This window comes from Elaeis guineensis, chromosome 7, assembly GCF_000442705.2.
Source record: "Elaeis guineensis isolate ETL-2024a chromosome 7, EG11, whole genome shotgun sequence".
NCBI classification, from domain to species: Eukaryota; Viridiplantae; Streptophyta; class Magnoliopsida; order Arecales; family Arecaceae; genus Elaeis; species Elaeis guineensis.
Genome location: NC_025999.2, coordinates 912,638 through 936,069, shown reverse-complemented (window position 1 = coordinate 936,069; position 23,432 = coordinate 912,638). Strand labels below are relative to the sequence as shown.

Sequence of the window (23,432 nt, the reverse complement as noted above, 5' to 3'; positions counted from 1 at the left end):
TGTCAATTTTGTGTTAAAAACGGTTAAGTAATGTAAACTATGTGCTTTATATTTAAACCTATTTTTTGTGCGATCTTGATAAATGTGTGCAAGGGCATTCTCAGCCTTAAACCATGGGTGAGTTTTTAAATCAGTACCAAAAATTAGCATATACAAACAAATAATTAGACATTTACTCTATATCCATTAGCAAGTACAATTTGATCAACTTTTTGATGTCACAAATAAGAAGATTTAACAATATGAGCATGAGAAATTTTATTCTTATTAATATTAAGCTTGAACTTGTTTATTTGCAAATATTAATTTGAACCTTAAGTTACTAAGAACATTAGCATATATAATTTTATTTTTTCTAATTTCTAGTACATAAAGTAAGTATTCTTTTCAAAACTGAATTTAAATTCTATATATATTTTTTTTCCCTTGACTTGTGCAATGGATGAGTTCCCTATGTAGAAAATACTTTCATCTTCTATTGGTTCATATTTCTTAAACAGATTTTTGTCTTTGGACATGTTTTTGGTTGCACCAGAATCAATCCACCAAACCCCATTTTTAAGAACATTGTTTCTAATATCATTGTAACAAAATTTTCTTTTATTGCTGGTGCACCTTTGTTTTTGAGAAATTGTCTTATGGTATCCAGATTTTTCATAACGAAAGCTTGTGCTTTTCTTCTGTTCATTCTTGTGAGTTGTAGTAGATTGGTAGAAGCTTATTTGTGGGTTTGTTTAACTGATTTTTCTCCTCCATATGGACTTTGGTAACATGAGCATTTTCCTCTGTTCTCATCTTGTTTATGGTATTGCTCCTTAATATGAAAATGGTTAATTGAATCCTTAAAAGGAATATCATCTCATGTTTCAAGCTTTTAAAATCTTTCCATGATCGTGCAAGTTTATCAATAATAAAGGATATAATTTTGGTTTCATTCATATACATGTTATGTAGTTTATAACTATTAAAAATACATATCATCTCATGCAAGTGTTCAATAACAGATTTATCAACAGCCAAAGTATTAAATTTTCTAGTAAGGAACTTGCTCGTTGCTTCCTTTGATATATTTTCCGTCAAGCTTTTGCACGATTCTTTTGCGGTAGCCACATTTTGCTAGGTTCGAACAACTGATCTAACGTTCCATTTCAGAATATATCCTCTGTACGTGTAGTCACGTTATCCCACTTCTCTTCATTATTCATAACAGATTTGTAATTTGTTTTTGGGTATGGAAGAACTAAAAACGCAGAGTATCAGATTTTTTTTTTTTTGCCTTTCACATTTTCTCCAGAATTTTTGCCATGTCACATTTTCTCCAGAATTTCTGTCAGTAACAACCCACCTTGTATCTCGATCATTTCTAGGGCATTAGTCCTCTCTTCAAGCTGGTTTTCCTTCTCTATGCTAGGTGAAAGAGGAGTCCCAAGTGTTTGCATCTTGTAGTTGGCATTTTGCCAAATGCTTCTGTTGTTACCATTCCTCCAAAGCCAAAAGCATCGTTGTTCCACCAGTTTAAATAGCGAGGACGTAAGATAGCGACTTCTCAGTATGTGCGTATATTTTGGCTTCCGTCTTATAAACTCTTGGTGGATCAGGGTTATCGTCCTATGTTTACCCTATCCCCTGGCATAACCAAACAAGCACGAGTTGGTCGTTGAGGGTGAACCATGATGGTACTCACCGGTTTGGCCTCCCTGTGGCTGTAGGCGTAGCCTGCAAAAACGGTAGGTCAATGGGAGGGAGGTAGCCAGCAGGGCTATGGTGGTTGCATGGGACTTCATATGTGTTATGATAATATTTGTAGGTCTTCTTCGCTAGAACTCCAAAGAGCAAATTTCCCCGTGTATCATATGGGTACACGTTTGAATCAAAAATCGTGACATTTTCAAATGCTAATCTTACCCTGGCATTTCTTTTTCTTCTCTTTTCCCTGGTTTGACAGCATCTAGTCTTCCATTTCATGTCTCGTCTGGTTTGATACCTGTATGCTTTCACGACTCTCCACAGCCTGACGAGACACAGAGTGTATGCTTTCAGGTCCCCCCTGCTCTGTGTCTCCAAATTTAGTACTTACTGAAGCTTTATTCAACATCTAATCACTTGAACGCTAGCAGGGTAGCACTAGCATAACATGTTACAGCCCCCCCTTCCATGGACGATTATGGTCAACCTGGTTTGGTTAACCATGCATCTATCCTAAAGTGCAAGCAACGAACCAGCACGAGAAATTGAGAACGCAAGGTACAAAATGAAAAACGATGATTTCCTTTCCTTTGCTCGAAGAGAACCAGAAAAACAATGGACTCATTATAATTATTTGGTTGGGAAGAGTTGGGGTCTGGAATTGAAGGTGTGGAGGTGCACCGTACCTGCAATCAAGTGAAGCAGATCACCATAAAGCAAAATTCATCATTCACATATGAACCAAGCATCCATTTTAAAATCAAGCATGGCATAAAAATGATCATTTACGACACCATTCCTCTCGATACTGTGCAAGGACCAAGGAGAAGCTGTGCTAATCAACATCTGACAACTTCAGAAATAAGCAACCTTTAAGGCACCAACACTTCATTCCCGTAAAATTGCTTTCTTTCTTCTTCTTTTTTTTCCTCCCCTGTTTTTCCTGATTTTTACAATGAATAAGCTAGTTAAATAAATTATCAAAAGTGCTACAGTCATACATGACCAGGTGGACCACAGATGAAAAACCCACAGAAGAATAGATTACAAGATGCACATTGGCTATGACCTTCAAGTTGCAAATTGGAGAAATTGGCATCCTGGGTATTGATACAGGTCTTCTGCTGACAACTAAGAAACATCATACACGCATGCAACTGGAACAAACAGACCCTGATAGTCCGTTGGGATGCAGCTATCAATAGACAGGAATGATAAAGCATGAGAGAGCCAGCCTGTTTTTAGGTTTTCTATGGTGAAGGTGAGAAATTATAACACCTAATCTGGAAGCCAATCATTAAAATTTCTAAATCTGACAACATTTTACCCATTTCTAACCAATTTTAGTACAAATTTACATGAGTTAATGTTGGGTGGATGTCTGACCAGGACACCATCTCTCAAAACCTTTTCAGTACCATGCGATGCAGCAGGAAGAAAGAAGAAATAAAATAAAACAATCAAAATATGTGGATCAGCCACAAAAGGGCTCGCCTTCACGGGGCATGCAAACTTCACTATGAAAAAGAAATTTTACAAGAGGAGATCTCACCCTCTATCCTCGTACACCCAATTTCTTCCTCACAAGAAGTTTTCCCTCACAAAAGCTCTCTCTCTAGAAAGACCCCCTTGAACCCCTGAAACGATCGTTGTCCGCTGTCCAGAAGCCCTGCTTCTTCTTTCCCAGCGTACGGCTCTCTCTCTTCTCTCGAGTTTTGATCTTCGCGCCGCACAGCCCGTCCGTGCGTCCACAGAGAAAAACAAGCCACCACAAGCCTCTCTGACAGTTCCCAGGCCTTTATAGGCTTAAACACTCAATTAGAAAGAGATTAGGAGTCATAAACAAAGCCAAATAACCTTTCCAGCAGTTGGATCAAGACCGCAAGCTATCCACGCCCTCCGATCGCGTGCCGATCCATAGAACAGTGCTGTGGACTACACAAAATACGTGGGAAACACCCACGCGGTCCATGCGCTGGGCCCTGGACCACCCGATCCACTGTGGACTGGGGTACAGGCCCCAGGCACGGCACCTGGGCCTGGGCCGACCCGCCCGCTGCCGTACGCTGGGCGACATCCCGCCTCCTGCAGCTGCACCGCCACCGCTTCGTCGGCTCGCCGCCGGCCGCCAGCGATCCTCTGTCACCTCGGGTTTCGTGCAAGCTTCAAAAGCATGTATCTCTACCATCCGGACTCCATTTGAGCTGATCTCGATCTTGTTGGACTCCATTTTTCGTCGCAGACCTCACTGTAGGCTCAATGTGGATCGAATCTTGAGACATCAAATCTTAAAAATCTCCATCTCGACTCGATATTCGATCTCCTCCTAACTCCAAGAGCTTCTGGATCTCCTTGCCCCTATGTCCTAGGGCAATTACTTGCAGATCATGGATGGACAAATATGGGAGTCGAGCTAGACTGCTCGATTCTATCTCTGTCGTATACTGTGCTCCTCCTGATCTGAGACCTACTCGGGACATCATACTACGGCAATAGGAATCTCACCTTGCGACGTTGCCTCTCGTCCTTCTGAGTCTCCTGTCTCGTGCCCGATCTACCTCCACCTAGAGCTCCACCTCCCTCTGGACTCCACTTGGCTCCTGAAGCTCCACCTCGCACTGAGCTCCTTGTCAGGTAATAATATCCTCTACTCCTCTTCTTCCCCTCCAGCATAATCCTATCACTACCGGCCGTCGCTACAGCAGCTACCATCCGATTTTTGAGTTGAAGGCAATCTCTGGCTAGATGCCCCAACTCCTCACATCGATAACACCTGATTTTGCTCAAGTCCCTCCTGGACTTGGACCGCCCTCGTCGCGATCTCCTGTCGCTCCGTCTACCGCCTCTTGCTCCTCCAGAAACCACCAAAGTTGAGCTACCACCATCTGAACGCAAAGCTGGGTTCTCTCTCCTGAGAATATCGTTTTGGAGTATCGCTGCGTTAACCTCGTCCATCTTGATGGTGCTCGTCTCCACTAGAAGAGTAGTCACTAAGGACTCGTACGAAGGGGGAAGCGACGCTAGCGAAATCAGTGCCCTGGTCTTCTCCTCAACATTCTCACCAATGCTGAGGAGGTCGATGAGGATCTTCTGGAAATAACTTAAATGCTCCTGCACGCTCTGTCCCTCAACCATCCGCAGCTGGTAAAACTGCCTCCAGAGAAAATGAGTGTTGGTGAGAGACTTTACCATGTACAACTCTTCGAGCTTTGATCACAGCACCGTCGGAAAAGTCTCGCTCAGCATATAGATCACCATCTCATCTGCTGGATATATGCGGATAGTACTCACCGCCTGCATCTGTAGCTGTTTCCAATCCTGCACCTCCATGGTGGTTGGCTTCTCCTTGCACAAGAGAGCATCGATCAACTCTTGTTGGATGAGCATGTCCTTCACTCTTGCCTGCCAACGAGAAATTACCCTTACCATTAAATTTGTTGATCTCCATCTTGATTGTTCCTGTCTTCTCCATCTTCAGTCTTGCTCACTACCGCTGCAATCTGCGTCCTTTTATCGCCTCACTCTGATACCACTTGTTGGGTGAAGAAATAAAATAAAACAATCAAAATACGTGGATCAGTCACAAAAGGACTCGTCTCCATGGGGCATGCAAACTTCACTATAAAAAAAAAATTTACAAGAAGAGATCTCACCCTCTACCCTCATATACCCAATTTCTCCCTCACAGAAAGTTCTCCCTCACAATAGCTCTCTCTTTAGGAAGACCCCCTTGAACCCCCGAAGCGACCGCTGTCCGCTGTCCAGGAGCCTTACTCTTTCTCTCCCAGCATACGACTCTCTCTCTTCTCTCGGGTTCTGATCTTCACACCGCACAGCCCGTCCATGCATCCACAGAGAAAAACAAGCCACCACAAGCCTCCCTGACTGTTCTCAGGTCTTTATAGGCTTAAACACTCAATTAGAAAGAGATTAGAAGTCCTAAACAAAGCCAAATAACTTTCCCAGCCGTTGGATCAAAACTGCAAACTATCCACACCCTCCGATCATGTGCCGGTTCATGGAACAGTGCCATGGACCGCACGAAATGCATGGGAAACGCCCATGTGATCCACGCGCTGGGCCGTGGACCACCTGATCCACGATGGATCGGGTACAGGCCCCAGGCGAGGTGCCTGGGCCGCGCTGCGTGCGCGTGCCTGGGCTGGGCCGCGCGCCCCGCGTGGGCCACGCCTTGCACGCCTAGCCCTCGTGCTGCAGTGCGCTGGGCAACATCCCGCCTCCTGCGGCCGTGCCACCACCGCTCCGCCAGCCCGTCGGCGGCCCTTCGTCGCCTCGGATTTCATGCAAGCTTCAAAAGCACGTATCTCGACTATCCGAACTCCATTTGAGGTGATCTCGGTCTCGTTGGACTTCATTTTTCATCGCGGATCTCGCTGTGGACTCAATATGGACCGAATCTTGAGACATCAAATCCAAATAGTTAACAATTATGAAGCTTCAGTGACCAAATCATTCCTCTGACACGAGCACCACAGACAACACAGGGTTTCAGCTTTTCATATTGATGCATGCATATTCACAAAAAAAAAAAAAAACTATGCCGCTTTTACTGGAAAAACACGAAAAGAAAAGAAAATGCACTAAAAATGTGGAAGAAAAATGAATAAAAAATGTGACTTCATACCGGAAAGAGTCAATGTACGTTGATATAGTCTTGACATCAATTCCACATGCCTCTGCACGTTTAGTCGATAACTCAGGTAAGTGTATTCTCTGAGTCCCTGAAATTATCTCCTCGCCTGGAAGAAATGTCAAAACCGATTAGAGCACAGTCGAACATTGCATATTTCCAGCATATTTTACAATGTTTTTGGAATCAACTTTCTACACATACCGAAGTTCTAGACTATCCTATGCGACTCAAAATCATGACAACTAAAGTAACAGGACTCAGACATGGATGGGCATCTAATACGTGGCACAGCATCTCTGGAATAAAATTATATTTTTTCAAATATAAATGGTAATGTCATTTTCTTTTAGCAAATTCTCAGATTCTATAATCATCATATATAGTCCAGATATGATGGTAGGAAACCGAAGAGCATGGTAATCTTGTATATTCCAGAAAAAGCATGATAATAATGGATGTACAACGTTTATGTGTTATTATTTATTCAGATATTATTTGTTCTGATCCTACATGGCCTAATCTGAAAAACAGAGAGCTTTAGGAAGCCATGTAAACATGGTATTTTTGACTTGACTTAAAATATGAACCAATTAATGGCGTTCAGTCCTGCCAAGGGCATTTGCTACATTTGAATATGTTGTTCTCCAAAATATACAAGCCACTAATCAGCAAAGTTTAAGGGATGCAAAAAGCTACTAACTTACAAAATTTATCGGAACTAAGCACCTGATAAAACCTCAGAATCAGAAACTATATATAGATTAGAGAAGCCTTGTCTGAGGAGAAGATTGACTCATTCTCAGCTCTAACTCCTGAATGTGACCATCCTTTGCCAAAAGAATTACGATTAAAGGATAAACATAGGAATTATCATTAAAAACTGTTCTTAGGTACCAATTTAAAAGGATTATAAATTTGTCTGCTCCATAGTTGACGATGAATAGACTAGACTAAGGTCAAAAAAACCTAAAAGGAAAAGATGAAAATTATGTCAAGATTCCTAAGGAGAATTTTGAAATATAGAATTGGCACTGCCAAGGTATGGCATTTCAGCATCAACAGCAAAAATAAGAAATAACATGCTGCTGATGTGCAGGCAAATGGCTAGAACACGCTTGGCTAACATTGCATATGTACGGCAATACACCTGCATTGGATATACACCAATAAGGACTGATAAAAAAGCCGGTGAAGATACAGTAGGACCTTCATTTTATCTTTCTGCGAGTAGGCAACCCTCAATTGCTTTCTAGTGGATGGTAGGCATGCTCTGATCATTCAAACGTGATTCTTGACCATCCTAAACCAAAATATTTTTCATGAAAAATATACTCAGACATGTCTTGCTTGCTTCTCATATGTAGGTCTTAAAAATGTGTACGAAGAAGCCCAAAAAAATTATAGCAGTTTGGAAGGAACAAATTAAGACACTAAAATCATTAGATTACAATATTAAACACAAGTAGATCTGGTCATACATATGTACTATCTGACTAAATAAAGAACCCATGTATAAGATTTTTTTTTTTTTTTGCCTTTCACATTTTCTCCAGAATTTTTGCCATGTCACAATTTCTCCATAACTTCTGCCAGTAACAACCCACCTTGTATCTTGATCATTTCTAGGGCATTAGTCCTCTCTTCAAGCTGGTTTTCCTTCTCTATGCTAGGTGAAAGAGGAGTCCAAAGTGTTTGCATCTTGTAGTTGGCATTTTGCCAAATGCTTCTGTTGTTACCATTCCTTCAAAGCCAAAAGCATTGTTGTTCCACCAGTTTAAATAGCGAGGATGTAAGGTACTGACTTCTCAGTATGTACGTATTTTGGCTTCCGTCTTCTGAACTCTTGGTAGATCAAGGTTATCGTCCTATGTTTACCCTATCCCCTGGTATAACCAAACAAGCACGAGTTGGTCGTTGAGGGCGAACCATGATGGTACTCACTGGTTTGGCCTCCCTGTGGCTGTAGGCGTAGCCTGCAAAAACGGTAGGCCACTGGAAGGGAGGTAGCAAGTAGGGCTGCGGTGGTTGCATGGGACTTTGTATGTGTTATGATAATATTTGTAGGTCTTCTTCGCTAGAACTCCAAAGAGCAAAGTTCCCCATGTATCATATGATTGCGGGCCCATGAGTACACGTTTGAATCAAAAATCGTGACATTTTCAAATGCTAACCTTGCCCTGGCATTTCTTTTTCTTCTCTTTTCCCTAGTTTGACAGCATCCAGTCTTCCATTTCATGTCTCCTCTGGTTTGATACCTATATGCTTTCACGACTCTCCACAGCCCGATGAGACACAGTGTATGCTTTCAGGTCCCCCCTGCTCTGTGTCTCCAAATTTAGTACTTCCTGAAGTTTTATTCAACATCTAATCACTTGGCTTAAATCGACTTTCATCGCATACGTCACATAAGCTCTTCAATTGATCCTCTTTATAAAAAAATATACAATCATTATGATATACATCTATCTTCTCGTATCCCATGTCTAATCCTTTCATTATTTTTTTTGAAGTAGAAAAGCTCCCAACAAACTTCTCATCCTTTAGTAACATTTTCTTTACGATTGCTATCATCTTATCTTAACAATTGACCGTCATATTAAACTCGATTTTCAAGTTCAACAGCTCTGACACAGCTGATAATACAGTATGTGTTTTACATCCCGGCCATAGTGGTTCATCGGCATCTCTCAGCATGCAATAGAAATCGCTATTGCCTACTTCTGTATTATTTTCTACATCCCAGTTAAATTCAGAACTAGCAGCATCCATAACCATATCTACAATTCTATCTGTATCCCTGTCCTACTCACTTGTAACCCTTGCAACTGTCTTTCACGTCTTCCCATACAGATACCAATGCTTGTAGTTGGGCATAAATCCACTCTTATATAATTAGACAATCATTGTATCCCTATCAAGCATTTCTTTATTGCTGCATCTCTTCAAGAGCAACGAGCCCATTCTTAATATAAGGGTGTCGTATTTTCAAAAGTATAATCATAAAAGTACTCTACGCTCTCCTTATATTCAGTAAAAATTATTCCGTCGACTACTCGACAGTCCATCCAACTACGATCCATGATACGCTACCTAAAGATTCTACATATACAAATACAAGGCAATTGCTAAATAATTATTTTATCATTTTGAATGGCTTATATAATAAATGCATCCTACCATTAACTAATAGATATAGAAGATTTTGTCCCATTCAGAAATTACATTAATTCTATAGGTCAATTAAAGTAATCAAACGATATGCAATATAGGGCGAAAGAAATTTCGATAATATTTTCTCTTAGTTCTCTCCATGCAACTTAAGATGTGTGAGTAGAACTAAAAAAAAATACTGTCTGAAATTTCTCTCGAACCCTCAATATATCGTTTGATTATTGTAATGATCTATAAAATTATTTATATTTTTCAAACTATTCATACTGGACAATCAATTAATCAATGTACATAATTCTTCTATCCATATAGAAATATATAAATATACGGATGCCGTAAAATATGTACATTAATCAAAAGATGGATCTATAGTTCTATATAATGCAATATTTTTAAAATTTTTAAATTAGAAGGTTCCAAAGTATCAAGCAGCATTGCAAATGGGAAGGGTCGGGATATGTGTCCCATGCATGCGGACTTGGGGTGCCAGACGACTAGGCTGCATGCCCTGTACACCAGGGACTACTGTTCAAGATAGCTGGATCACGAATCCCATACCGATGGACCAAGCTTGGGTAGCCGCGGACGTGCCCCCTAGCATCCCAGTAGGGCATCGGGCAAATCTCACTACGGAAGTTCCAAAGTATCGAGCAGCATTGCAAATGGGGTAGATTGGGATGCGCATCCCGCACACACAGGCTTCAACTGCAGAACGATCGGGCCGTGCGACCTGCGCATTAGGGACTGTAACCCAAGGTAGCCAGGTTGCGCATCCCATGCCGATGCATGGGCCGAACCAAGGCATCCATAGAGGTGGTACCCCATACCATCCCAGCGGAATATTTAGGCAAATCTCACTCTGAGGGCTCCAAAAAATTGAGCAGTATTGTAAATAGGGAGGGCCGGAATGCACGTCCCATGCATAAATTAAATTCAAACATCATTAATTTAAATAAACATCACAAATTTAAATTCAAATATAAAAAATTAAAAGAGGAGAGAATGGCGTGTGGCGACGGCTCCGTCGCTGTCGCCACCGTCATCACTAATACTCATTAGAGGATGGAAAGAAAAGGAGGAAATGGCGAGGGAGGATGGCAAGGGCACGAGGACGTCGGATCCGATGCATGGACAGCGGATCCGATTAGAGAGACGGTGGATTCGATGCAGGAGATGGCGGATCCAATGTGGGAATGGTAGATCGATGCGGTGACAGTGGCGTGGGGACCGACGCTCCGATAGGCTTTCGACAGCATTGTGGGAAAAGAACTGGGGAGGTGGGGAAGAAGGGGGAGTTGGGGGCATGGGACGGCGGATCCGATGCATGGACCACGATGCAGGGACTAGGGTGCGGGGACGAGGGCTCCGGTAGGGTTCCGACGGTGCGGCGACGGAAGAAGGGGGATCGGAGGTGGGGCAAGAAAGGGGGATGCTACAGAGCAGCGGTAAAAAAATCAATCGGGAATAGAGGATTTTAGGGCTCTGTATTAGCGACATCGAATGCTACATCGTTAAAACTATTGCTAATCACTAATTAAAATTAAATAAATAAATATTTAAAATTTAAGAGTTATAGCGATGGCTTTGCCGTCGCTAATAACAAAATTGTCTATCGCTAACATATCTTCGATCTTTTCACGATGATGTTCTTTTTTATCATAATTATTCATCGATAAATATCTCTATTAGTGACGGCTGATTTGCCATCGCTAATAGCTGTCGCTAATAAGAAATATTATTGTAGTATTGAGGACAGAGCAACCTAGAGGAGCTGGATTAAGAGGCAAGAGAAGATATAAGTTTATTTTATTTTTTTTATTCACTAGAAATAGGAAGACGTGGAGATGTTTGGAAATCATTGGCTAGGTCTACAACTAATGCTGGTAGACCATGTCTAATAAATGATACCTTCCAAAGTATCAGATAAAAGGATGTGTTTCTCACTAAAGAAGGATTCCTATTCCCTTCATGCAAATCTACCGTTGGATCATCCAATGGTGGATGATCCAAAGTGAAGGAAGGAGAATCCTTCTTTTGCATGAATTCACCATCTCTACAGATCTTAAAGTAATCAGTAGATGATCCAATAGTGGATTCACACAATAGAAGGGGAATCCTTCTTTTGCATGAAAGATACAACTTATGTTCAACCGGTCACTTCCATATGTTCGCCACCTCAGCAAATTATTGATGGTGAGTTTAATGCCACATTGCCAGTAGATACACAAGAAGTAAGAATTTGAATCAGATCTCAATATATTGATCGAGATTTGATCCTCCGCATGAGCTACTTAGCTTCCTCTATACCAATTTCATATGCTTCATGACTATTTGAACCATGTGGTATCATGTCTCTATGAACATGTTCATCAAAAACATAACAATACATGATAGCAACCTTAGGATCACTTTTAGCTGAATTATCATAATAATCTATTTCAGTCCTAGACTCCACATTGTTTCTGAAATAAACATAATAAAATGGCTAAAAGTCCAACTTGGGATTTTTTTGAACATGTATTAAATATATATAGCATGTAGATGTGAAGATAAGGAAAGGATTACAACCACAATTACAGCAACAATTTAAATTCAAAATTTGAATTTAAATTTTTATGTAAAAATAAGGAAAATATTTTAGCAATAATTCAAATTCAAAATTTGAATTTGAATGGAGAAAAGGTTGGAAAAAAATAAGGAAATGATTACAAACCTATTTGAATTCAAAATTCAAAAAATAAATTTTATATTGAGATAATTTATGGCATATTATTACTTTCTATATCTCTTAAGGTGTGTAGATTAATTTTCTTGATATTCTCGTGATGGAGAACTTTTACAACTTGTGAGGAGAAAATGCCAACAAATTTGATTTTTTTTTTTAAAAAAAATCATGGACTAGGCTTTTCTTAGCATCAAATGAAGCAACGACATAAAATTTTGCACGTTTGGGATGTGGCACCATCATCCCACAATTTGGTATTGTATAAATCTATATACAAGTCAAACTTTCTTAAAAACATCCCATTGTCATCCAATATTTAAATGGTTGTCAGTTGCTTCTACGATTTTGAAAGAGGCAGACTCCAAGTCATCGTAATTAACGTCGTGAAAAAAAGATGCGAGTTCTTGGATAGGATGTAAATATTGCTTTATAGCAGCATTCTTCCTTTTTTTTTTTTTTTTTTTTTTTCAATCCTTTGAGTGCTTTTCATGCCAGCACAAAAAAGTTCCCTCCCATGTCTCCGATCTACATATAGATTGCACAAGCATATATTATATGTAAGATCACATTCTTGTATCATTTTCTACCGTGCTGAATGCAACATCATCATCTTACTCATAAGCATAGGCCACATATTTATCAAAATCAATTTTAAAAGTAGATGAGACTCGAAATGCATGGTTAAGATGTTTATTTGCATTCTGCTACATATGCCATACACGTAGCCTATATGCTGTGTTTGGCCGGACTTCTACGATAGTAGATTTCATTGCAACATCTTAGAACGATTGGGATAACCTGTGGCGCCTTGCCGTTCATCCTTCTTTGAAGGTTTCCCACTGCCATTTAAAAGTTTCTATTGCTTCATCATAAATAATAGGGGATTTTGACGCCCGGTCCATTTGTGGATCTCACTTAAACATTTAAGCCCTGTTGATCCAAAATAAAACTTCCAGTCCGTTAGAATTAGGTGTTTAATTTTAAGTCCCTCATGAGATAAAAATACCCTCATTTTTAATAGAGGTAACTATCCTATCTAAATCCCCTCCCTAAAATTTCCTTCTTCCTTCTTCCTTCCCCACTGACTGCTCGAGAGGCACTGCTTCACCGCGCACAACCGAAGAACGTCTCCAATCTGCTCACAGTGCCGCCTCAAAAATATCCTGCACACAATTATAATTATGTTCCTTCTTTTTTGAGGGGGGCGAACGAAGGGGGCGGTCGGAGGTGGCACAGGCATCTGGAGGGTCGGGGTGCGGTGTCGACGGTGTGGAGCAACAGTCGAGGGACGGTGCGAGTGGCTAGGAGGTAGCACGGGCGACCAAAGGGGTGGTGCGGGCGGCGTGGATGGCCAGGGTGCAGCGTCAGGGGCCGCGGGGGGTCGTCGTGCAGTGCCTGAGGTGCGACGGGGGGTGGTGTGCATGGAGGAGCCCGGGGCTGCCGCGGGGGGGGGAGTCTGTGGCGTACGGGTGAAGGAGAAGAGAGGAAAAAAATAATAAAAAAAATAATAAAATAAAATAATAAAAATAAAAATAAGTATTAAATAATAATACTAATATTTTATTTATTTATATTTTTAAAATATTAGTGATTCACCCTTTCAAAATATATATATATATATATATATATATATATTTATATTTTTTAAAATTAATAATTTATTAATAAATAATTCTTTCTAAAAATAGTTTTAAAATTTTTTTTCTAAAAATAATTTTTAAAATAACTAAAAGTAAAATGATAAAATAAAATAAAATAAAATAAAATATTTGAAAATATTTAAAAATAAATTATTTTTTGTAACAAAAATAATTAGATTTTTAAAATAATAATAAAATATTATTTTTAAAAAATAATTTTGAAAAATATATGGGGGGCACTGGGGAGTGGTGGCCTATGCTTTTAAAATTATTTTTTAAAATTAATATTTTTTATTAAAGCTTTTGCAGTTATTCCTGTTTAGTTAATTTGGTGAGAAATTGATGCCATATATAAGAGATATAAATACACCAGACACCTCAGTTCATGATGAGTTTGAGTCTGCTCTCATAGCTCTATGCCAAACATCCATAACTCTCCTCCAATGCCAAAGTCTGGGTCTGCTCCCTCGACGATTTCAATAATAAATAAAAATTATTTTTTAAAAATAATAAAATAATATTTTTAAAATTACAGTTCAATAATAATAAAAATTAACTGTGTGTAATGTTAAATTAACTGTGTGCAAGATTTATTTAACTATGTGCAGTATTAAATTAATTATGTACAATATTAAATTAATTGTGTGCAGGATTTATTTAACTATGTGTAGTGTTAAATTAACTATGTGCAATGTTAAATTAACTATGTGCAATATTAAATTAACTGGATGCAGTGTCAAATTAACTGTGCGGTGTTAAATTAACTGTGTGTAGAATTTATTTAACTATGTGCAATGTTAAATTAACTGTGTACAGTGTCAAATTAATTATGTGCATGGTTCATTTAACTATATGCAGTATTAAATTAACTGTGTGCAGGATTTATTTAACTATATACAGTATTAAATTAATTATATGCAGTGTTAAATTAACTGTGTGCAATATTAACTTAACTATGTATAGGATTCATTTAACTGTGTACAGTGTTAAATTAACTATATGCAAGGTTCATTTAACTGTGTATAGTGTCAAATTAACTATGTGCAGTGTTAAATTAATTATGTACCATATTCATTTAACTGTATATAGTATTTATTTACCATGTGTTGTGTTAATTTAACTGTGTACCATATTTAGTTAACTGTGTATCATGTTAATTTAATTGTGTACAGTATTTATTTAACTGTGTACTGTATTTAATTAACTATATACTATGTTAATTTAACTGTATACTATATTTAGTTAACTATATACCGTATTAATTTAACTGTGCACAATGTTCATTTACTATGTACTATGTTAATTAAATTATATATCATATTTAGTTAACTATGTACTATATTAATTTAATGATCGTTCTATTTGATGGACAAGTGACCATGAAGAATAATTTAAATTTTATAATATTTTATTTTTTAAAAATCAATTGCAAAATCGATTGCTAAAATCAATTACAAAATTGATTGCTAAATTGATCAAAATATTTTTTTAATAAATTGATTGCAAAAATAGTCACTAATTATTTTTAAATTTTTTTATTAATAAGATCGATCACAAAATCGATCGATAACTATTTTTAATTTTTTAATTAATTTATCAATCATAATATCGATCGCTAATTTTGTTAAAATATTTTTATTAATAAAATCGATCGCAAAATCGGTAGCTAATTATTTTTAAATTTTTAAATTAAAAAATTATTCATAAAATCAGTCATAATTTATTTTTTTATAATATTTTTTTAATTTTTAAAATCGATTACAAAATCGATCAAATTTTTATTTTATATTTTTATATATTTTTATTATTTGTTATTATATTATTTTTATATTTTTTTTCTTATTATTGAAAATATTTTTTTATTTATTATTATATTATTATATTATTTTAATTTTTTATATATTTTATTTTTTTATTATATTATTTTTTTGTTATTTAAAATAAATTTCTGCGCGGTCCATGGAGCGAGGCGTGGATCGAAGGGCGTTGAGAGGCCGTCGTGAGCGATCATCGAAGAGGGGAGGGTGGGTCGGGGAGGAGAAGATGGGATTCGAATGCGGCACTCGTTAGGAGTCTTCTTCGTCTTATCTCTTTTTTTTTTTTTTTTTCTGCCTGATGGAGTTTGGAATTTGAAAGGGTATTTTAGATATTATTTAAAGTCATCTCACATCAAAACTGTTTAATCATGGTAAATAGAGACCGAAAGTTACAGTTTTGATCAACGGAGAGTTTTTATTATAGCGGCGTGAATTGAGAGATCGACAATTAAATATATATAAATAATACTATAACTGCATTTTTGGGATAGGAAAAACCAACCGAAGCACTGGCTGGACAAATGCACTAGTTCAAACCAGAGGAAATAGAGAAGCAATGGCAGTGGGTTCACTATCTTAAATTTTCAAAGACTTCCCTTATTGTGATGCGGTCCAGAGAAGGGCAATAACTAAAGGACTAAACTATGGGCGATGAAAAATCAGAAGAAATTAATAACATTTAACTAAAAGGGATAAAAATTATAATGGAGATACTCGAATTCTGGGGGAAAAAAGAATCTCCTTCTACAATTACACTTATCATTTATATACCCTATTTCTAAATGCATGATAGGTATTTTTCTTCCATGCATGTTGACACGTCTTTATCTTCTCCGGTTAATATCACTCTAATCACTTTTCTCTGATGGGTATTGTTTTAGTTTTAATTTCCAAGTCACCATTTCCACTCCCCAAATTTTGATTTCTTGGTAAACATTCCGCTTGTTTAAAACTCTACCGCATCATGTTAGGGTCACTTTTGTTTGACTTGGCACTAAAACTAGCAAAGGATACAGTCAACCTCCATCTTAGTACTTTGTCTTTAGCTAGGTTATTCAACGTTTGATCAATATCGTATTTGGCCTACCTCATGGAGTATAGTCCTCTAAGGATTAACATCTTCTAAATTTATGGAGCTCTCTTCTTTTTTCTCCCTTGCCACTACTTAAACTCTCTATGTAGACTCTGATTTCTCCTACGCTTTCTTTTTTTGCTTATTCTCACTCAGATTCTCCTATACTCCATTAAGGAAGATTAATTTAGATGTCTCAGGGTCCTATTGGAAAATCTTAGTAAACGGACTTCCTCTGCTTATCGTGTTTAAGGATAATCTAGGAGGCAAGGTTAAGGATCCAACTGTCAACAGCTTCATCGAGATCTCTGATTTTCTTTCTGACTTTTTGAGTCACCACCTTTACGTCTCTCTCAATGGCTTCACCTTAACATCTTAAGTCAGGTGTTATGATTTCTCTAATTATGTCCATCCGAATGTGAGTGATAGAAATATATTAGACGATTTAATAAAATTACGCTCTCTTTGTAACTAATTCAGATATTGCTTCTGATGGATGAAATACATTATAAAAAGACTTCTATGGACTTGACCCTCCATCCATTCGAACTTGTGAGATTCTCTCATCGAAAATTCTTGGATTAGGATCAGAAAAATCAAAGCGCTGCTCACTGACAATGAAGAGTATCTAAGATTGGTTCTCTTGTAGTTGCAGGTTGTAAATGATTGTAAATTTTGATCGTTTATTCAACTGAGACTTAAACAATAATGACTAGAGATATAATTATTTTTGTATTAAAGTTTCAGATTTTTAACATTCATCGGTATCAAAGTAATTTTTATATTATTTTATTCAATTCATTGATCTTATTATATGTTATGTTTATATTTTATTCTTAATATATTAAAAATTATTTAGGAACAGAATGAAGAATAAAAGGATCTCGGGCCTCTGTTTTTCCTTCGGCAGCCAACGGGATTTTTCATAGATCTGATCTGGCCACCTTGATCGGTTGAAGTCTAGATTTGTTTTTGAATTAATTTTATTTATTTATTTTAAAAAATTTTGAATTTTTTTTTAAATTTAAATTGTTATTTAAATAAATAAATAAATAAATAAATAAATAAATAAATAAATAAAGAAGGGAAGAACAGAGCTTTCCGTAGCCGTCCACCCTCCCATCGTTGAAAGTGCATCAAGATGGCCGGACTTCCAGCTTGCATCCGAGGGCCACCCACAGTCGCTGGCAACAACCCGAAAGAAAGAACATAAAAAAAGAAAAAAAAGGGGGAAACCGTCGGATCTTGTTCATCGGTGGTTGAACCTCTGGATCACCAGCGAAAATCGTCCAAGATCCTTAACAAGACGGCGACGGACAGTTGATTTGGGCTTTTCCGACGGCCGTCGACCAGATTCTTGGAAGAAGGATGCCGCCGAAGTTTTTTTTAGTTTTGAAACCACCACCGATCTCCCATCCAGTGGCCACTCGCCGGTATACTTGCCGAAAAACCGATAGAGGGCATTGTGGAGAGGGCGGCGGTCCGCCGATTGAGGTTTTCTGACGACCGTCGGTCAGGATTTGGAGGATAAAGTTGCCGATTTTGGGCTCCTCCTTCACCGTCGATCACCCTCAAAGGGACCAACATCGGCTCATCGGCGATCGGGACCGCGGTCTCAGGCCGGCCGTCGGTGATTGAGGACGGCCGGTGACTCCTCTCAGGTGTTTCCGCATAGCCAGCCATGGGTTCCTATTTTTGATCGGGAAAGAGAGGTGAAAGGGGGAAGAAAGGTGGTCTTGGGTGTTGGATATCGGGTTTTGGGTTTGGCCCGTAAACCCAGATCCATGAAGCATTAACTAATTAAGCTTTTTGACAATTGACTGAACCAGACCACATTTAGCTGGTTCAATTTGATTCAGAAAATTTTGCATTTTAGCCCATGATAAAGTCCATATTCAATTAAAGACCTTTTTCTATAATGAGCTAAACCATATTTAGGAACTTCTGCAATTTAGTCCCTAATAAAGTAATAGATTCCATAAAAATCCTTTAAATTGCATTTTGGTCCTTGTAATAGAGTTTATTGCATAAAGACCTTTGGATTGTTGTTTAATCCCTGTAATAAACTTAATTACATAAAGATTTTTTTGATAATTATGATTAGATCCATGTTATATAGTTTTATTATAAATTTGCACATTATATGGTTGATTTATGTATTTTTTAATTTATTTATATGTAAATAAAGAATTACAGATTTGTTATCATAATGATCATGATAAAGATGAAAATCATAATAAAGTTTTTTATGGTTATTTAGATTATTCAATGTCATATTAAAGTTAGTAGATTTATTATATTCAGGAATAATTACAGCATTTTGAATATAGTAAAAATCACATAAAGTTAGTGAATTTATTGTGTTCAAGAGTAGCCACAGTATTCTTGATATGGTAAAAACTATATAAAGACTATAAATTAAAGTTTAATGGCATGCGAATAAAATTACAATTAAGTTAGAGAGATAATTAACTTTATCCACAGAAAGTAGTTATTTCTGTAATTTAATTGGAATAAGATGGTAATCTAGATATTAAGGATAGATTTTTTCTAAACCCAGAGGTATGAAAATTTTCTATCTTTAATATCTATATTGCTGATCTTATTAATAAAATATTAATAAATTCTATGCGTGATGCAATCACTGTCCATATGAACATTAGAATTTACTATTGAAATAATATTGATTATTTTAAACTACAGTTTAATTACTCTCATTATTTGATGATTTTGTGAGCATGTATTAATTGATGCATTAATTTTCACTATTATTGATAATAGCATAGGAAAATTTCTCTTAATGAATTGAATTTCTTAGAACAAAGAGAGTAAAATAATGCTCACATTAATAAAGAGAGTAAAATAATGCTCACATTAAAATGTTTTGGCCTTAATCTGATATTTTGAGTGGATAAATTTTCTTTACTTACGGATAAAATCACATAAAAAAAGAAGAGCAATTTTGAAAAATGTGAGCGATCTATTCGGCTTACTTTGTTCTTTAAAAAATCTGACATGGCACATTAGAAAATTCTTCCCTTTATGTTATAGGGCACGTATTTTTTTAAATGATGTAGAGCAGAAATAAATAAGCTCTAATAAGACAAAGGTCGACATCTATAAGCATATTATAGAGATAAAAAATATTACAGTATAGTAATTTGATATTAAAGTTTTCATATCAGATATTCTTTGATCCACTTTATTTTTATTTCTCTTCCATCAGAGAATGATCTCTTTAGAATCTTCTATAAGTATGCACAATAAAAATTGGATAATTAGTAAGTATACTGTAATAATTTTGCAGTAAGATTCTTCTATAATATGAAGAATGCAGACGCTTGCAAAGCATGCAGGTATCAAATATTTTTGCTCTTCGTGAAGAATAAAGGAGAATATAGTGTTTGTGAAATATATTAAAAAAAATTGATAATTATAGATCTGCTGACTAAAGACTTATTCCCAAGATTTTTGAGGATCAGATGGATCATATGGGATATAACTTATTTTGTGATATACATTGGATATTATGTATAAAGTCATCACATTGGGTTTTATGATAAAGTTTGATTTATTTTATGCTGATTAGCTGTTTACCATATGATATAATAGGCATAAGGTTTCGTCTATTCATAAAGTAAAGTTCTACATAAAGAACTTGGTTGTTAGGTGTCATTAGTATTATGATACATAGAAGGTCGTGTGTTGATTGATAACACATTTGCCCCCATGATTCGCACTGATGATTATTTTGTAATCAAGTATATAGTATATATCTTATGAAGGAATTAATTTTTTTAAACGTGGCCATATCAGTTTTTCAATTATCAGATCCAAATAAAATTTTATTAAAAATTTTTGAAATACTTTAAATAATTAAAACGAAGATGCTATATTAGGTTGGATTAAGTAGGAGAATATTATGATTTCTCTGATTATGCACATCCGGATGTGGCCCACACTAATACACATCAAGATTTTTTTTGTATATATTAATTAAACTGAACTATGATTAAAGATAAATCTTCGATAAAGTGATAGGGATATATTAGATGGTTTGATAAAATTGAGCTCAATACAACTATTATGGATAACGTCTATCTTCCAATTTTTGTGACTGACTCAGATACTGTCTCTGATGAATGATGCATGTTATAAAAATGCTTCTATGGATTTGGTCCCCTATCCATCCGAGAGTTTGTGAGATCCTTTTCTTCGGGAATATTCGGATTAGGGTTAGAAAAACTAAAGTGTTGCTCATTGACGACAAAGAGCATCCAGGATTGATTTTTTTATGGTTGCAGGTTGCAAATAGGTGCAGATTTTGATCGTTCATTCATCTAGGATTTGAATAACAATGGCTGGAGATATGATTATTTATGTATTAAAGTTTAAGATTTCTTATTTTTCCTGTTTATGTTGTACATATTGTTCACTGGGAGGGCTACTGCCGATTCAAACCGAATGACCAGGAAGGTGGTTCTTCTGTCAACTTGCTTCATCACAGGGTTGCCTTTAATGGTTTTGCTTCATTTGTGTTACCCGACTCTCTTTATGCTTGGCCTGGGGCAGGTCACCTGGGATATGTGCCGAAATTTATATTGCATTATCTTTTGCTGTATCTATCCCTGTTAAATGATTTTTAATGGAGCTGTGTTAGCCTACTAACGCGCAGATGCAGGAAACGGCATCCGAACAACCCGACCAATCACTGTTTTCTACTCAACTATCTATCACCGGCTGGGAATGAAGTCAAGCAAATCAGGTGCATTGTTTCTATGTTGCTAATTCTTCTTGGGCTCGGGGTCAACTTCAAGGTGTCTCACAGCTTCTCATCTTGGGTTCTGCTTTGTGGCACTGACATGTCTTTTGGGTTTCCTGTTTTGTATTTATCTTATTTTCTGTCCTAAGCAATCTTTTCTTGTTTTATGTTTAACCTTGCAAACTTCGTGCATAGCTCAACTTTTGCATGATGTACTTTACGGGCTGTTTGTTTTGGAGTTGTAAATTTGGACCCCTTTTTTCTTGATTTATATAATGTGCAGATAATCTGCTTTACCAAAAAATAAAAAAACTAAAAAAGATCTTTGATAGTAATAAAATCAATGCCTAGTCATTAATCTTGAGGGATTGGATGCACTTACGGTTGAGAATTTTCATGACAATAGCATTTTCATTCTCCACAGTATTTCATATTTTCGAAATCTTAAGTGAAGTAGGACTAGGTAGTGGTTGCACAAAACTCTTGTAACAATTGCAATATTAATAGTAGTGGTTACCGTTTGGTTCAATTGTTATTATCCTGTGGCATCATTGAATGCTGATGGAAAGTCTATAGTTTAGATGTAAAATTAGTTCAAAAGAGTTGCGCATGTACCTATCCAAAGTATTTAATAGGCTTGACGTAGTAGGTGCCTATTAAATAGGTAGGCCTCATTTCAAATTTTCTATAATTTTAAGATTTCCTTTTAATAAAGATGACAGACCGATGTCCCTCCAGTCCATCTGGTACGTATGATGTGACGTCCTCGTGATGGGGATGGGATCACGTTGAAGGAGTCCGACGACTAAGGCGTGCTACAATCTGGTCCATAAGTAGTCCATAAGTTTGGCGTTGGTCCGCAGACCTTTCAACGGGTCCGAAAAACCGGTTTGCCTGCATCGCATCATTAATTACGAAAAATTCTTTGTACACCGCTCGTGATGCGCAAAATCTGACATGAATCGGATTGGATTTATCATTTTTTTAATATATATTTAATATTTATAATTTTATTTTTTATTTAAAATTTTAAATAATAAAAATATTTTTTTTGGAAAAAATTATAACATTATTATTGAAATTATGATTTTCAGGATATTATAATTTTTTTATAAGATGTAGAAAAAAATATTTTTATCATTAAAAATTTTATAAAATTTTTATATGATAAAAATATTTTTATCAAAATTATAATATTTTATAAAAAATTATGATATTCTATGTGAAAGTCATAATTTCAACGTAGGATGTTATAATATTGATATAAAATATTATAATATCTACACAGAATTTCATAATTTTTTTAAAAAATAAATATTTTCGACATTCAAAATTTCAGATGAAAAATAGATTGTAAATATTAAATACGTTATAAAATGCGTATGAGAAAGTGGTGACTACGTGCTCTAACATGATTAGATGGTGCACTCCATGTCATTTTTATTGCACCGCACGTGGTGCACAAAGAATTTCTCCATTAATTACTAGCACATAACCCGCACTTCGCGGTAGAAAAATAAAAAAAATTAAAATATTTTATCAATATATAAATTTTTTATATAATATAATATATAATATTGAGAAAATTTTTATGAATTAATAAATATATATCTATACTAATTTTGATTTTTTTTTGAGTAGAAAATATTAGTATTAAAAAATTTTATAGAGTATTATTGAATTGAGAAGATTACTAACAAAATAAATAAATAAATAAATAAGAATATTTGAAATTAAATTACTATATAATCTTCTTATTCTTATTTCTTCATTTTGAATCTATGTCATAAATAAAATCCAACAATATTTTTTTTTTGAATTGAAGATAAAAGTCTTAAGCATAAAATATATTAAAAAGTCTCTATCATAGAATACAAATACAAGAACAATATAAATATATCAATG

General features: G+C 36.2%; 1 pseudogene; it reads right to left on the bottom strand.

Annotated features, from left to right (window-relative positions):
- Nucleotides 1-23,432, bottom strand: part of LOC140859152 (aspartate--tRNA ligase 1, cytoplasmic-like) — a 201,548-nt pseudogene that overhangs the window by 135,039 nt on the left and 43,077 nt on the right.